This window comes from Molothrus ater, chromosome Z, assembly GCF_012460135.2.
Source record: "Molothrus ater isolate BHLD 08-10-18 breed brown headed cowbird chromosome Z, BPBGC_Mater_1.1, whole genome shotgun sequence".
Lineage (NCBI taxonomy): Eukaryota > Metazoa > Chordata > Aves > Passeriformes > Icteridae > Molothrus > Molothrus ater.
Genome location: NC_050511.2, coordinates 27034453 through 27051040, shown reverse-complemented (window position 1 = coordinate 27051040; position 16588 = coordinate 27034453). Strand labels below are relative to the sequence as shown.

The 16588-nt window shown below is 44.0% G+C and overlaps 1 protein-coding gene across 1 annotated transcript in view; it reads left to right on the top strand.

Moving 5' to 3' along the window:
- The first annotated feature begins 605 nt into the window (after positions 1-605).
- PUM3 (pumilio RNA binding family member 3) overlaps positions 606-16588 on the top strand; it is a 70384-nt gene continuing 54401 nt past the window's right edge. The window contains exon 1 of the mRNA XM_036403495.2: positions 606-656. The gene's annotated coding sequence lies outside the window, so the exon portion shown is untranslated. The remainder of the gene's footprint in view (positions 657-16588) is intronic.

Here is a 16588-nt window from a genome sequence, read left to right as displayed (position 1 = left end):
CCCAAGAGCACTTCTCAAAGATTGATTAATTAACCTTCATAGTGTATTTTCGGCACAGAGGCGTACATGCTAAATTAATTAATAGGGGTTTGGGGTTTGTTTTTTTTTTTCCTTTTACCACGACGGGGCGGGGCTGGCGCTACCTAACTCCCAACAAAAACCAAACAATCCAGGAAAAACTTTTATAGCAAAACAGCGACACCCACTGCTGGACATCACAGTTGCACCCTTATGCTCCTCGAAAATAAAGCGAAGGTGAAAACGCCAGGGAGGGGAAAGCTAAACTCCCAAGGGGCTCGCGAACCTTCTCCCTTCCATCGCTGCCACGAACCTCAGGTTGCGGTCTCAACACAGGGCTGCCTACAAGGGCCGTGGTCATCCAGCAGGGAGACACGGAGGGAGGGAGGAAGGGTGTCACGGTGTCACCACCTCCTTGCCTCGCGTGCCCCGCTGCCTCCCCTGGGCGCAGCGACACAAACGGGGGGACGAGCGGGGGGCACAGGATCACGGCCGTGCTCTCTCCGCACCCGCAGCGTTGAAGCGTGGGGATGCTCCACGCTAGGGAGGAGATGCCGGTAGGACTGCTGTTCGACAGCCCCGGCCAGAACGTCCTGCAGCTGGAGAGAGGGGTGCGCGGACGTCACTGTGACACTCTGGTAGGTACCGAAGCTCCCCGACTTTTCCTGCCGCGCGTCGCCGCCCAGGGCGGGCTCCGCATCCCGCATTCCCCGGCCGGGAAGCAGCTGGTCCCTAAGCGCCCCGGGCACTCCTTGCTGACGGCTCGGCGAGAAGAGCTGCTGTGGCTCACGGGCTGTCAGCACTGCGCGCAGCCCCGGTGCGGTGCAAGAAGCTCCCGCTGTCTTCCCTCGCCTTACCCAAGTGCCGGCGGCGGCCTCTAAGCGGGGCGGTGGTTGGGGCTCCGTCCCTGCGTCGGGGAACGCCGGGCTCGGCAGCGGCAGCCCTGGCCGGGCCGGGGTCACTTCAGGCCTTGGAGCCCATGTCTGTGTGAGCGACTTTCCTCGGGTGCGGCGCTGGTGCTGCTGGCGAAGATCCAGCTGGCACTCGGGCGGAGGGTCAGGCCGGCAGCCGCTGGGAGCGCGACCCCGCGGGGCGCTGCCCGGCACGGCTGTCCCGGCTAGCGGCAGCGGGGCAGCGCTTCTCGACCGTAGGGAGCTGCTCCGTCGGGGAAGGTACAGAGGGGTGTGTCACGGTCCTTTCTTCTTGAGTTTGTAACTTAAGGCAGGGATGGTCAGAAGTGGTCTTTCCCCCTTACCTGAAGCACAGGGTCTTCTCTTGCTATGAAGCCAAATGGGAGAGAGAAAATAACCAGCTAGAAAGGATAGGAAGTAATGGAAGCCAGTCTGTAGTTGTATGAACATAACTACATTTGTTTTTCTGCTGCTGCTGCTAGTTGGACTGCTGTGCTGAGATGGCAGCAGAGCACAGCAGTGTGTTGGGATGCACTGTTGCTGCTGGGGAAGTCCAAATTGGTCCACCAGAAGGGTACTGCTTAGCCCTGAAGTAATTCTCTCTGGCTCTGCTATTTGTAGGTAGGCTGGCTTAAGATGCAGAAGTGATGTCACATGGAAAGTCTTTACTGGCTTTCTTGAAAGCAATCTTTCAAATTTGTGTCTCTACAGGGTAATAGCACAGCTGAAATTTTAAAATAAAACCAACTGCTTGAATCTAGGTGGGGGGAAGATGGTGAAAAAAACCCCACCTGAAATTGGTGTATGTACAGAAAGTAGTTAGTGAGGTGGATGAATGAGACCAATCTGGAACTGTTCTAGACATGCAGTTCTTGTTGTGGCTTTGGTTTTTCAAAATGGATCTCTCAGTAACTTCTGAACGGATTGATGGAATAGATATTTTACTTGTGCTGAGTTGTGCTTGGTTTTTGGTCAGCAATGTAAATGAATCACTATTAGTACTGGCATATGGACTTGGGTTTTCAGTCATCTAACATGTCATTTAAGAAGGCATGAGTGACATTAACTGACCACTAATCACAGCTGACACAAGCTTCTGTCTTGCATTGTATTACTCAGAGGACTGATCTATAGTTACTGTTCTCTTGGTGTTTCCTTTTATACACATTTTTGCATGTGAAAGACCTACTGGAAGCAGAGAGAAATTCAAAGTTAATAATTTCTTGTTTTGGGGAATTTTTTTTTATATTAACGTAAGGGCTCACATAGAACACAACTGAAAATTTGATGCTATAGTGTGTGTACACTGAGTTTTTTGTGTCCAGCAACATTGGGCTTCAGTTTAATAAAACCACATTTGTAAGTTTTGGGTGAGGGTGCATCAGTGTGTCATTGTTGCTAAGAGAGGAATATTGCAAACCTGTTTTGAGGTACAGGCTGTCGTCTTTTTTCTTTTCCTTTCATAAGAAGATGTTCAAGTTATGCCCTATCAGACCCTATGGGTAATACAAAACTTTTTAATGGTATCTGGTAGTTCAGCAACTTGGTGCTTGAATACTTTGTGTGTTAGGTAAGAGAAGAAGTCTGCAAATAGCTAGATGGTGCAGCCTATTATTAATACTGCTAATGTACTAGTAGGTGAGAAAATACAAACATTAGTAAGATCATTCTAATAAGCAGACACTAGTACTAGAAAAAAACACTACATATGTTAGATATATGTTATTTAAGCAATAAAAGGAATTGACATCATTTGAAATCTTGACTTTTCTCCCCCTCCCTACTTCAAATTGAAATGATGAAAATTACTTTACTTTCAAACTTCCTACCTAAATATATGTCCCCAAACTATGTATTGGATAAGTCTTGAAAAAAAATTAATAGTTGGACTCAATGATCTTAGAGCTCTTTTCCAACCTAAATTATTTTGTCATTTAAGTAACAAAAACAACAAAATGAAAAAAAAATTCTACCTTTGAAAACCATCTTCTTTCTTTACCAATAAGAAAATATTTTCTGGAAATATTTTTGAAGAGAATAAAGCATGCACTTTTTATGTGTGTTTTCAAGTGATAAAATACTCCTGGTCAAACTGTCTGGTCAAAAATTAATCCAAGTTCAGATCCATCAGGACTGGATGTTGTTACAGCACTCAGTTTATCTATAGTTTTTATACTTCATGTATCACTACTGCATTTGTCTGATTCTTTTGTGTTATTGTCTGTAATTTAATAATCATAACTAAGTATAGAGCTAACTAAGAATGCAGACTACATTGCATAGCATAATACACAGTATACAGTTTATTACTGGTACTCAGAGTGATTTTAAAGTCTAACAAGTGAGTGGCTGCTGGACTTTGTGCTCCTTGCTTGCAGTTGTTTGTAAGAATTCCACCAGCTCAGGCCTTAAACACTTACCCTTCATGGGGAGCATGAAGGAGCATGCTGGAGCAATACAGGGTCTAAAGTCAAGGGATGTAAGTACAACCACTCTGTTACCCAGAAAGGAATGCTGAACCAGTAGAATTTCTCCTTAAGTGGAATAACTGGCTCCTGCAAAGACTGACAAATACAAGATATTAAAACACAGAAAAAGGTCATTATGCTTTATCAGACAATGGACCTGTTTCAGGTGTGGGACAGTAGACAGCAATAATTGCCACAATGCAGTATTCATATATGTGGAGAAAGAAGAACCAAGTACAGGTGCCTCAGGCAGCAGGTGAGTATACTTCTGAGTGTGATGCAGAGGGACCGGCTCTGAGCTGGAGCTGCACTGGTTTGGGAGGAGCATCCATCAGGAAAACCATGGATTCTGGTGAGCTGTGAAGCCAAGGAGAGCTGCAGACTCTTGTGCCTCTTGACGCCTCTTGTGGAAGAGAGGCATTGTCAATAAGACAGATGATCACTTGGCCTGAATTACTGTCTGGGACAGTTCATCACTGCTGATTTGGAAATGAAAATGTAATCTGCAAAACAACTCCTGAAAGGTAGGCAGCTGCTACTAAGAGGACTCGGACCTTCAGTCAAAATATTTTAATGGGTGCTGAACAGAAGAAATCCTCCTCTCTGATACAGTGCATTGCTTTGGGGTGTGATACTAAAAATGTAATTTGTAGCTGGTTTATGGAATGATCATAACAGAATTGCAAAAGTAAATATACTGGTAAAAATAGTGAGCACTTCTCAGAAGAAAGTAGGAAATTCTTGTCCAGGGAGTGTTCCCAGAAGGCCATGAGAAAATCCAGAGCTGCAACCCACCTGGATCTAAGGAAACTTAAGAGCAGATAGCAGAGTCCTAAGATGCAAATATAGTAGTCTGGTGGCTTCTCCAGGATTCCCTATCCTGTGTAAATTGGTATGTAAACTGATCTTGGTGGACTTAAACTGAGACCAGTGAAGTTATTGAAAAGTTCAGACTTTGTCATATGGTACAGCTCTAATTCAGTTATACTGTTGCTTAATTGCTCTGAAAGACCATTAGCTGCAGTTGGTCTGAAGTATTTTTTTCCACCTTATCTAACAAAATAAGCTTTCTTGAACACACAAGCATAGAATCCTTGGAATCTTGTAGTGGTATTGGTTTCTTCTGTTGATTTATTACTGTATTTTTTTGTCCCTTACAAGTATCAAGGATATAAACACATCAGGATTTAAGCTTCTAAAAACACATCCAGCTTTGCTGTACCTAGCAGAAGTAGATAACATTGTGCTCAGTCATGGCAATTTTAATATGAAACAAAGTTTAGATCTGTCGAAGCTGAAAAGAAGAACTAACAGCTAACAGCTGCAGAACCCATGTATTTCTGCATTAAAGTGCAAGTTCTGGACAAAGGCCTATTACACTAGCTCTACACTCATTATTTGTTTTGCCGAGGTTACTAGGAAACAAAATCCCTGATACATTTGAAAGGTATTAGGAAAGGGTTATTAGCTGTTACTAGTAGTTTGAAGTGTAGCGGGGGGAGGGACGACAAAGTAGTATTTTTCTGATTCAGCAGATATTTTGACAAAATTCAACAGCAGCCTAAAATATAAAGCATTTTTGCTCTGTAGTTATATACAGAGCAAACTCACCAATGCCTAGGTAAGCTGCTTTTGCAAACTGTCTTTTTATTTAAAGGACATGGATAAGATGGTCTAGAAGAAACTGGAAGAGTAGTCCTTAGTTTTGTTTTGAAAAGTGAACAGTCTTTTTTGAAATACTGATTTTTTTCCTTTCCCCTTACCTTCCATGTAACAGTATCTGCAGTAGTCTTGTTAGCTGTAAATGACAAACCTAAAAACTGGGAGGGTGGCAGATTAGTTTCTCTTTATCTAGTTTAAGTTGAAAAAAGGTTAGGAAATCTGTAATAAATGTGTGGTTTGGTTCTTATATGTGTTAGGTCAAGTCAAGACAGAGAGTAAAATTTGGGCATTATATATGCAAAAATGACTATTTTTAGATTGTTGGTGTCTTCATTTACGGAAGGTGATGAACTTTGTAAGAGTTAGTAAATTAGTGAAAGCCCCAGGGAAAGTCTGCTGTATCTTATCACATATTTATATTATTACTTGTATTTCTTTATGATCCTTCACATCTTCCTTGGGACCTGCCTCTCTGAGGTTTATAATTTTGAATGAGTCAGGCACAAATCCTCATCTTATAAAAAAGTATACTAATAATTTTTCTGCTGTGATTTATTGCCATTAACTTCACTTGCCATATACCTGGAAGGTGCATGTGTGGCATTACACTTGCATGTGTTTATATGATTATGTTATTTTGTGTCGAAAGCAAATGGCAGCTCTTTAATACAGATATCTGGAGAGCAAACCATCTGTGCTGAGGTTATGATGATCTGATAATTTCAGTCTTCTTATATTGTTATCTAAAGGATCAGAAGTCATGTATCATCATCACAACTCTTTCTTCGCTGTTTTATGGTAGCTCATTCTCTTCAAGTTTTATTCACATAAAACTATAGTTGAAATGTAATGATATTCTCAGAAGGGTGTGGACATGGAATTAGCAAAAATAAAGTAAAAATAAATATCTCCATAATTAGAAAAGGAGTGTGGCCTTCTCTCTGCAAATCTGGTAACTTTACACAAGGCTCATGCCCTCCAAGATTTTTTTTGTATAACGAAGGAGGTGCACTGACTCATTAAATGTCAAGTTGAGTAGACAGGAACAGCGTACAATCAAATTTCAAATAGCAGTATGAGGTTTTGCAGGAGTTATAACTGGATACAATAAAGTGGCTGAGGTGCATAATTTCTGGTGGTTGTTGTTGGAGCGGTTTTAGGTAACATTGGGCTTTGGGGTCTCTCAATATTAAAAATTCACTGAAAAGGCTACATTTCCAATTTTACCAAAAAGGAAGCAGGGCAAGTAAGTATACTACTGCATGGCAAACAAGTTATTCAAAATAGAAGAAAAGGAAAAATCCTGCTCTAAATCACACTAGAATGATTAGTGAAAGATAAAAGCCCTCTTGCAGCACCCCAAGGAAGCATTTCTAGAGCATGTAGTTGGAACAGGTGGTACTGGAAATTATATCTTTGACAGTAGATACTGCCCTTCTTCACCCTCAGAAATGTATTTTCTGGTGCTCAATGAAGCATTGCTAGTTGTACAATGAATCAGATGCTCCCACTGGAAAAAGTACCAGAAATCAACTCATTAATTGGTCTCTTATCTATTGTGGCTTGAAAAGAATAGGCTTTTAAGAACAGATACTGCTCACCAAAGCCTCTAGATGGAATTCTGCTTGCTTCTTTTCTATTCAAGCATCAGATACTTGAGTCTTTTGGGCTATTTCTAGTTCTTCCAAAACTGTGTTTCAGGTAAATGACCACCCCTTATCATGGACATTTGCCTTGTGACCTACCAGGAATATATATAGGGTTTGCTTGCTTTGCTCTCAAAGTGGGCCTCATAATACCACTATAGTATGAAACTTCAGTCTGGCTATTTGGAGATTTAACTGCCTGTGGAAAACTGTGGACACCTGCAGATTTTGAAGAAAGGCAGTATTGATGGGGATTAGAGCATGCACTGATGTGCAATTTGGAGGGAATTTATGAGGAATCAAGGAGACGGCACTGTGGCAGGACATCCCCCAACCACAGAAGAGCTTTTCTGCTCTGTCGATCAGCTGGTGCAATAGCTCTGGTGCAATAGCTCTGGACATTCTCCCCCCACACATGGCGTGATGAGATGACCCAGGCCAGCTCTCTGACTTGTAGGTTGTCACTTGCTAGTGAATTATTTCCCTCTGTGGCACCAGGGGTAGAACTCCCAATAAACACCTGAGTGTGAGAACACATGTGGGGAGATAAGGTGGATATTCCTGACTGAGAGACACTACTTTACAAACTATAAAAGCTGCACAAACTTTCATGGAGGCAGAAACCTCCTACACACACCCTGGAAACGTGTGGGACTTCTCAAGCAGGGTTTGGATGCAAATTTGCTGGATACTTCTCTGGGAATTGAGTGAAAGAATTATAGTGTACTCCATCACCAATTCAGTGGTAAATTACATTGAATCCTAATCTATACTATTTCTTTGCTAGCTGTAAATAGAGGTACCTTTATCATGCACTGTATTTTATCTACTAGTAGTTCTTTTTGTTTTATTCCTGTGTAGTAAGTAGTCTGTATAAAGTCTTATGACTGTTAATTTTGTTAATGCAATAAATAATTCACCTTGTAATAGACCTAATCAACCATTATTAAGAACTTGTGAGTGAGAGCAGTCTGGCACAGGCCGCCTCAAACAGCCACTCTCAGAAATCTCCACCAAAGGCAGGACTTGCCTGGGCTCTTGCCCTCTCATTCATCACAGGCAGCAGGACTATGTCAGCGCTGGAACAGAGTGAATGTGGTATCTCAATAGCTCACACATTTAGGAGTACTGAGCCTACTCATAAAGAAGCATACTAAGAACAGTATGAAAGTACTGGTGTTTAATTGCTTAAAACAAGAAAGTTTCTAAAGCTTGCAAAAACGATCAGTGCTGACATCTCAGGAGGGTTTAATTTCTCACAGCAAACAGCAGTCTAGACTCACAAATACCTGTTCTGTATTCATCTTAAGTACTTCAGGAACACTGAAAGTTTCAGGGGTGCCTTTGCTTTTGGCAATCCCTGCCACTTGCTCTTAGATGTCCAGAGCTTGCATTGCCTGCAAGAGGCCTGCAAGTCCAGCACAGGTGTTTTGGGAGCATCACACTGCACAACACCTCTGGCAACACCTTTGTTATTGTTCTTTGATGTCCTTACTGCAGGCATCTGATGTGGGACAAAGAGAGAATGACACAGATATAGGAGAGATAAGGGACTCCACTCTTGCTTTCCCTATTGTCATAATCAATTTTATACCAACATTTCCAGTACAGATGAACCTCCCCCTTTCTCCCCAGAAGGCAGTGGTCTAGGGAAATTTGGATCTGGTAAGGCTGAGCAGGGGTCATAAGAGATGTGTGAGCAGCACAGGCAGAGCAGCAGGATGGGCATGCAGCTCTTGCATGTGCTCTGAGCGTGGCTTGGGCTAACTGTGCCAAGGATGACCTCGTTGCAAGGCTTTTGAGTAACCACATCTTGCAATCCTTGATGAAAATTAGATAGATCAAAGCCTTATCCAGAACCTCTAGATTCCTCCAGGCATTAACATGACCTCTTAAACATGACCGTATGTTTATCAAGTTTTATCTATTCTATAGCAGATGTGGCTAAACACAAAGATTTTCAGAGTGGAAGTTCTTCATGGAAGTAAGGGATTTTCACAGTTCTGCAGACTCCTGAAATGTAGAGTCTGTCTGGTATGGCAGCAAGAAAATATTCTTGTGCAGTCTCGTAACATCTGAGTATTTCCACTTCTTCCTATGCTCAACTGCCTTAATAAATAAGAAAATGCCACCACCCCTGTCTCATAGAAGAAACTGAGGGATGGCACAGCTATGACTTACTACTCATTATAATAAGAAGGTTGGTTTTGGGACCCTTCTGCCACTAGACCAGTGATTGATTTTTCTTGTGAAATGACAAGTAAAGGGTACCAGGGCACATGGGAAGAAAGAACTGCTGAAAGGCTGTGAAATATGGTATAAGTAAAGTTAATCTGACTTTAGAATTCCAGGCATCTGTTCTGATTCTGCAGCTTTAGCTGAGGTGATAAATGACCCCCACAAGTAAATCTGAATATAGCTTTACCACAGGAATGTGCAATCAGTTTTCAAGCTTTTGCCTGAGTAAACAGCAATTTGTTTGAGACAGTTTGCAAATCATGGATTTTTGGTTTGCCAGACTATTGCATTGGATGCTTCAATGCCATTGAAAATATGAGCTTGTGCCTGAGCAGACCGAGTTTGCTTGGTTCACTTATTTTATTTGAGTATTTTGCTAAAGATAAAAAGCCGTCACATGTGAGAACTCCAGTGTGACAAAATAGTGTTTTGTGACCTCTGACAATTTGTTGGGCCTATTTCTTAAAAAACAAGTGGAACCTTTCTCTTTGATCAACTTCACAGAGATGACTGGCTGGACAGTGAATTGCAAGCAGCTATGTGATGTGGCTTAGGGGGAGGACAGCAAAGCTCTAGCTCTGCTGGCCCAGTGCCATGCCACCTGCTTTGTAACATATGAGCAACTATTTCTAGTAAAATTTAATTGACACAGCTAGTCTTGGCTGCTGCTCCACTTCACTCCTGCCAGCTGCAGAGCCACTGTACTTCCTGCTCCACATGTGCAGGCAAAACCATCATGTACAGTTGGTCCAGCATTGGTCTGTGAGTTTATTCAGCATCAACCCCCTCTCTTTCTCTGGCTGCAACCTTGACCAAAGTCAGCAGTCCGTAACATTTTTTCAGTTTTGGCTGATTTTCCTGCTGTGAATCCAAGGAACAATTTGTTTTTTCAGGGCAAGAGCAGAAGTGCTGGCCCAGGCAGACTGCTGGGTAAGTATTTTTCTATAAGCTTTAATCACACAGCTAGCACAAGTATCCATAGCTAAGGTTAAATGGAGCAGAAAACCACAATATTTGCAAGTGACAGAGGGAATGCTGTCTCCATCTCTCTTGCTATTTTGCACATAGGCCTCTTTTGCTGGAAAAGCAATCTGCAATGACAGTGATCCCAAGGTCTATACAGTACTGCACCAAAGGATTAATCCCTTTACTCTTCAATAGCTTCTTGGCTAGATAATCTGGTTCTACTGAATTTCAGCCAGAGATTGCCCCATATTACAAAAGACTATTTCTCTTTTGACAAATAATGGCTGAACTGTCTCTCCCTGATGTACTGCTGACTGAAAATCAGTCTCCTTCATACCCCATATTATAAAAGGAGCATGCATTAGTCAGCATGCATGCATGCATGCAAAAACCCCAAAAAACAACTAAAAAAGAAAATCATTTAAGGACCTTTTAAAGGGTCAAGGCATAAAACCAGGTTCTGATTATCAACACACAGCAATTATATTAAAATGTGGGTCTATGAGCCTTTCTTCAGCATTTCATAATTGTGGGTCCTGCCTAGTTTCTGGTAAATATGCAGCACCTAGCAAGTAGATACGGCATTGTAACAGAGGCAATTAGTCATCCATATCGCATTCCAGCCATTGTGTTGCATTTTATTAACGTAACTGTGCCCAGGACATTGCAACCAGCTTCTGGTTTATGTTTCACCACTTCCCTTTCACATTCTGAGTCAAGAGCATAAAGTGTCTCTGAGGCTTTTGCAGAAGTCCCTTACCCTATTTTAGGGTGACTACAGCACTGCTATTCCCTTTTTTCTGCCATGAAACATTCCTCATTATTTTTTTACTGCTGCTACTGAAGATCCACAGTCACTGACCTGCACTGCTCAATATGGGTTCCTGAGACAGAAGCGATTCTCTGGATGCACGTGGCATAGGTGACCTTTGGGTCTGAGGAGTGGCTGATGGTCTGTGCTACCACTGATCCAGGCAGTGCCCAAGTGCCTCCCCGGAGTGAGCACAGCCAGTCTGTCATGCCCATGGCCCAGGCAGGGATGCCCTCTCACCATCACCAGGGTTGCTCTTCATGTCCCCTGAACCCCTTCCCACCTGGTCCCCCCATCCACCCTGCATTACCCCCTCAGCTAGGTCGCTCACAGGAACAATGGGAGCTGCTGGTGGCACCAGCACTGGCCTCCTCAGGGATGTCAGGTCTGAAGGAACTGGGGAGCCACTGAAGGGACAGGAGGCCGAGGGGGCTGGGGGCAGCTGAGGGGAAGGTGGGGCTGAGGGGCTGAGAGGAGGTAGTGGGTATGAGGGGTCTGGGGTGGCTGAGGGGGATGGCAGAGGCTGGAGGGCTGAGGGATGGCAGGGGCAGAGGATGCAGACATTACAGTGTGTACTGGGGACACTGAGGGTACATGAGGAAACTGATGATGTAAATGCTCAAAAAGCCTATTGTTTGCAGTATCTCAGTTGTGATGAGAAATTGAGACCCATTATTTAAAGTTTCATAAATTGTAAAAAAAGTTTTCTTACCAAGGAAAGAAGTTGCTCAACCAAGACAGCAGACTGTGAGCCAATTCATGTCATGTCCTCAGGGGAACTTGTGACCATGAAAGGATAAAGTAAGGTGGGGGCCATTCTCCAAATAACCACCAAAGACCCTCTTGAGACTGTTCTCCAAACTGTGTGCGCATGCCCAAGCTATAAGGTGTACAGCTTTGTATATGTTAATAAGGGGGACGAGAATTCTGGAAAACTGTGCTGGCGTGTTAGGAGGAGGGGTCCGTCCCGCCCCTCCCCGTGTACCCAGAGCTGAAATTAAGTAACGCCTGCTTTCCAATAGTGAAATTACAGTGCTAGAGAGTTGTATTCTTTCTGTGACGCGGAGAGCAGCGGAGTCTGGGCTGGGGGCACTGAGGGCACCGGAGGGCTCGCAGGGCCCTGGGCTGCTGTGGGCAGCGCGGCGCGCTCCGGGGCCGAGGCTCGCGAGGCTGAGGGTCCCCGCGGGGCCGGCCCTCGCGCGCGTCGTGCGTCGGGCGCGTGCGAGCGCTCAACGGGGGCGGAGCGGCCCTCGCGCGGCGGCCGTTGTGGGCGGCGGTGCGTTGGGCGCGTGATGCCGCGTGTCGCGACAGTTGCCGCCCGGCGCGATGGAAAAGCTGCAGCTGCCGGCTGGTTCCCGCTCCTCCTCCGCCGCCCTCTGGCCCCGCTCCCGCCCTGTCATCCCCCGGCCCTGCACCTTCCCTATGAAGCTGTGGCTGCTGGTCAACAGCCCGTGCGTCCACTCGGTGCGCTGGGACGCCCGCGGCGAAGGCCTGTTCATCGACCAGGGGCTCTTCGAGCAGGAGCTGCTGGGCGTGGGGCTCAGCGCCGCCGGGGAGGAGGAGCTCTTCAAAACCAAGAACTTCGGCAGCATCGTCCGCCAACTCAACCTGTACGGGTTCCACAAGCTGACGGTGAGTCCGGCCAGCAGCACGGTCGGGTCCAGGCCGAGGGGCGATACCAGCTACGCTGATGGGCCCCTGCACCACTTCTGGAACCCGCATTTTCGCTACGGCCGCCCCGACCTCCTCGTAAAGATCAAGAGACTGACCAAGGCCAACAAGGAGAAGCTGGACGCTGGCCTGGAGGTGACCAGCCGCCTGCCCGACGACTTGCAGTACATTACTGGAAGGGGACTTGCTGCTGTGGCCCACGTCCCTCGGCGAGGTCGGAAGGACTGGTGAGACGGGCGGGTCATGGGCGGCCGCGGTCGGCCTGGGGGTGGCATGGGCTTAGAAAATTGGCACTGCCCTGGGGGGAGCGAGTCACTTGCCCTTGCTGGTGACTGCTTTGTTCACACGGTGCAAGAAAAGGGTTGTTCTTTAGGAAGGTAGATCTGCTGCCAGTAAACAGAGGGAATATAATTATAAATTGCTACAACTGTGCTGCCTATATATAAATACAAAAATATCAATATATGTATCTGAATATCTGTATACCTCTCACTGTGTAACTCACAGGTCCTGCTTGTATTATCTACAACGAATGACACGGTTCCCAGTGTTTCAGTGTGCCTGTAGACTGAAAGCAAGGACCTAAAACTAATATACACACCAAATTGTACTTAGATAAAAGGTGCAACATGCATACTTTCGTATGTTTAAAATTTTTGTAATTAAAAAAAAAAAAAGTTCTCCAAAACACAAGTTCAGTGTGCTTTGAAAATGAAGAGGCCAATCAAAAGAAAATACTGCAGCAGTTCTGCTTTTTGCATCTTGTATTTTCAGCTGTGGGAAACCATATACAATATAGAGAAGAATGGAAAGGAGAAAGGAAGACTTTGAGATCTACTTTAGGAACACACACAAATTGAGTAATTTTCAATATTCTCAAATTCAGGAAAAAGTTCATAGAAAAGTCAGTTATCTAAATAAAATGTTGCTTGATGCAATATGCTAAGAACTATTATTCAACACATATCCAGTTTTCTAAAATATGAATGGTTAAGTAACATTCATTCACATGAACTGAAAATATATTCATGGATACTTTGTAAATTTCAAAACCTTGCCTTTTCCTACAAATAGTATTTCATCAGGCTCTGTCTCTCTTTTTTGTTTATTTTGTTTGAAATTAGCTTCTGATCTTATTTCACATGACTCACATTACATAGCTCTTGGCCATGTTGCTTTTCTGATAACACTAAGATGTGCTAACATGAGGCCTACCTTAGATATCTTAAAGACCTTTTTCAGCTTTCATCCAAAGAAAAGTTCCCCAGCCCAGGGCATGGCAAACAGTAGCACGATTACCTGGGCCATTACTGGGACGGCTGAGGATAGGCAGGATAGTGATCATCACGCAGCCCAGCAGAGAGGATGTGACATTGGTGCCCTCCATTAGCACAACAAGAGGAAACAGATGAGATAATCCAGAAGATCTTCCTAATTTTGGGGTGTGAATGAGCTCAGAAAGCCTAGAGTTTTGTAAAGCTTGTGCAAAAAGGCTGTGTCTGATTCACATGGTCAGCACTACTTCATTGCTGTCTGCTCCACCTGGGTGGACAGCTCCTACCCAAATCTTGTCTGTGTTGTCATCTCTCTCCTCTTAAGAACATTTCATAATAGTGAGGAGCAAATGAAACTAAGTGAAGTAAGACATACCACTTCAAACTTGCAAGGCTTTTTTAGAGGTTTAAGTACAGTACCCAAACAGGCACCTAATTCACAGCCTCAGGTGTCCTTCCACAAATTTACTACTGCAACTCACTGAGTCGTGGTACTAAGGGTACCATGGGTCCTTCAGATGTCACAGTTGCTGTGCCATACATGGAAAGAAAAGCTGGAGCAATTTATTTAAAACTTAATGTGTTCAGGACCTATGAGAGACGGTTCTATGGCTTCTGTGATTCTGGGGTTCAGATTAGATGATCATAATGCTGCTTTCTGGGCTCAGCTCCCCTGAATCAGAGCCAAAAACCACACATATGAGCTCCTTTAAATAAAGATTTAGAAGTTTAATTGTTGCAACACACAGTTCATCAATTGTAAATTACTGACTTCTTTTGGGGTTTTTTCCCCCAATGTCCTCATAGTGGACGTAAATGAAAAAATTGTCCAGAGGAGGCAACGAGGCTGGAGAGGGGCTGGGAACACAAGCCCTGTGAGGAACGACTGAGGGAGCTGGGGGTGTTTAGTCTGGAGAAAAGGAGACTCAGAGGGGCCCTTATCACTCTCTGCAACTCCCTGAAAGGTGGCTGTAGTCAGGTGGGGTTGGTCTCTTTCTCCAGGGAACAACTGACAGAACCAGAGGTCACAGTCTCAAGCTGCACCAAGGGAAATATAGGTTGGATATTAGGGAAAAGTTTTTTACGGAAAGAGTGATAAAGTTCTGGAATGGTCTGCCCAGGGAGGTGGTGGAGTCACCATCCCTGGATGTGTTTAAGAAAAGACTGGATGTGGCACTCAGTGCCATGGTTCAGTTGAGGTGTTAGAGCATGGGTTGGACGCAATGATCTTTAAGGTCTCTTCTAACCTAGTGATTCTGTGAATTCTGTAAATTCTGACCAACACTGTCTTTCTATATTTTACTTGAAGTGGCCATGGTAAACCTCTGCATGAAGAAGACGAATTCCATGAAATGATCATAAACCACAGTTAATGTGCCTCTGACATGTGAAGCATTTAAACTACATTCCTAAAGACACGTTCCTCTTTTGAGGGAGTCAGTCAGACCTTAATTGTACTTAATGCAAATATATTTTCTAAGGTAGAGAGAAAGGGAAGGAATGGGAGGGTTTCTCAATCTTTTTAAAAGCACACAGAAGAGAGATGTCTGAAGGAAAATGCAAAATGACAAATGCTGCATACTGTCATCTCACCAAATACATATCATCTTACTTTGTGCTGCAAGTGGGAACAGCAACTGGCAAGTATAGTTGAAGTGTGCTTAAAAATAAAAACCACCAGTTACTAGAAGATTTTAAGTGTAATATCATTAAAGAATCTTGGAAACTCACTTTGCAGGGGACCACTTACAGCCACAGGAAACATCCTAGTTGTCTGCTCAGGGGGCAGAAGCATCATGACAGGACAACAGCCACAAGAGAGGGAGCACAGCCAGTGCTAGAAGAGGAGAAAAGACAGTGCCCAGACTCCAGAAACCCCAGAAGCCTGGGAAGGAAAGCATCTTCTAAAAACTGAGGCAAATCAGACACATACAAGAAGAAATGCTTATCTGAATTGAAATAAATTTAAAGAGACACTGGTGGCCCTATACTGTGTCTAGGGCTGCAGCCATCCAGCAAAACTTCTGCTCTGCTTCACTGCCTGCCAAGCATGGTGTGCCTCTTCTGAAGCTGATGTCTCTGTCACTGCTGTGACGTTACTGTCTTCCATTCACCCAAGTCCCTGTAACACTGCAGAGTGAGCAGAGTTCACTTCGACCTGTGACCCCCTGTGGGACCAGGTTGCTTAGGGATGATGCAATGTCCCTGTCCCTTGTTCTGCCTAATGAGATCCCACATAGTACTTATCACTGCATATTGTGATGTCTTTATACTGCTGCTAAGGCACCAGCATGGCATCTCTGTGGCAAACAAGCTGTAGTTGCCACTGATCTATGAATTTACTAAGAAGCAGAAGCACAATGGTTCATTCAGTGCTAAATTCAAGTTTTGTTGGCTGATTTAAATTACTTTTCTTTCAGCTTCTTAAAGGTCAGCCACTTCTGAGTAATAGTGTATGCTCAAACTTGTAACTGGAGATCTAAAAATAGGCTAATAGGTGAATGACCCAAGGGATGGATGGATGGATGGATGGATGGATGGATGGATGGATGGATGGATGGATGGATGGATGGATGGATAGGAGAACGAATAGAATATTTTCTCCATTCCTAAGAGCCTCATTCCAGCACACTGAAGTCCTGTAAAAGCATATTGACCATCTGAAGAGACTTCTGCCAAAATGCAGAGGGAAGGAAGAAAAACTGTTAGACATTAATCTATATTTTAAAAGAAAGGGATTGTTCTTTGGTGCCATTAACTGTTGCAGTTCCATTGATTTCTTTACAAAAAGCTGAAAATCTAGTTTAAAAAATGAAAAAACTAGTGAAAGATTAAAAAAAAACAATTGGTGTGGCCAGAAAACTGTTGCCAAACTTGCCAAGTTTAGAAAATCCAAATACCTAAGAACATAAAACATTAAGAT